This window comes from Aulostomus chinensis, chromosome 13 (genome assembly GCF_037954235.1).
Source record: "Aulostomus chinensis isolate RoL2024-O1b breed Wild chromosome 13, RoL_Achi_v1.0, whole genome shotgun sequence".
Classification (NCBI taxonomy): domain Eukaryota; kingdom Metazoa; phylum Chordata; class Actinopteri; order Syngnathiformes; family Aulostomidae; genus Aulostomus; species Aulostomus chinensis.
Window position 1 is genome coordinate 4,368,068 of NC_141332.1, and position 1,240 is coordinate 4,369,307.

Genomic DNA, 1,240 nt, shown 5'->3' on the forward strand with positions numbered 1-1,240 from the left:
GGAATACGTGTGATTAGAGGGATATTCGTGATCTTGTGAGGCCTGGCCCTGTTTGCTATGGTGATGCTGCTTGGTGGAGCGCTGTGTGTTCACACCTGCCTTTAAAACGCTTCCCCTGGGAGTTGATGTCACATTTCTGTATACACGTAAAGCCCAATAATATTTGGCCCAAACAGCTAGTAAATCCAATGCTCTAAGCAGAGCACACTAGTATGCTGAGTTTACAGCCAAGCAAAGTTCAACTTTTTGTTCGCAGGGTCATTGGGTGTAAGAAACCTCTGCCGTCCAGAGTTAAGCATCGCTGTGAGCAGGATTCGAACCTGCGCAGGGAAACCCCATTGGATTTCGAGTCCAACACCTTAACCACTCGGTCATCACAGCTTGCAGCAAGCCTGGAGAACATAAAGCTACATACTGGAATATTAGCTGAGATGCAATGAACTTTTTTTTTTTAATAAAAAAGCTTATATACGTTACAGAACACTTTCTCTTCTCAAGGGAGGAACAAGCATGAATCTGGTAAAGTCACCTTTCTGTCTGCATCGGGGCAAAGATGAAGTTCAGTCAGTAAAACTTGAACCCACACGGGGAAGTCCCAATGAACTTCAAGGCCGACGCCTTCACCACTCGGCCGCCACAGCTCACACACCGCCGCCATCAAATAGGGTTCCTGATGGGTTTTGAACGGGTTAAGTTTGTCGTTAAAGAGGCATGCTGCTTCCTGCTGGTTAACTTCTTTGGGGGATAAACCATGACAAGTGAATGAAAGAATAAAAAAGAAGAGGAAGAAGATGATGCCACGTCTTCCCAACCAACGTAGCCTAAAAGCTGAACTGAAGGAAGGTCTCTCTTTTCCTCCCAAATCTACAGATTTGAAGCGGCCACTTTTTGGCATGTCACACAGGAAACTGCAGTGAATCATCATCCTCCTCATCGTCATCGTCCTCATCATCATCCTCACTTGGGAACCCTGAATGTACTCACAGCTAAATGTGCAACCAGGCTGGCGGCCAATCACAGCGCACCATTATAGAATCCCTGGAAATATCTCCCCTCTATAAATACAACCCCCCCCCCCCCCACACACACACACACACACACACACACACAGCCACATTCATACTCCTACTCTGACTATTTCTGGATCTGTGTATTTATCATCCATGTGCCCTGGTGACTCCAACCCTCGCCAGGTTTGATTAGAGTCCAGCTCCGTCTCTCCTGGAGCCCACAAAGCCTG

General features: G+C 47.1%; 1 non-coding gene across 1 annotated transcript; it reads right to left on the reverse strand.

The window, feature by feature from the left end:
* Positions 1-299: 299 nt before the first annotated feature.
* On the reverse strand, positions 300-381 carry trnas-cga (transfer RNA serine (anticodon CGA)). Its single transcript has one exon. It is a non-coding gene; the product is annotated as a tRNA-Ser (tRNA).
* Positions 382-1,240: the final 859 nt, after the last annotated feature.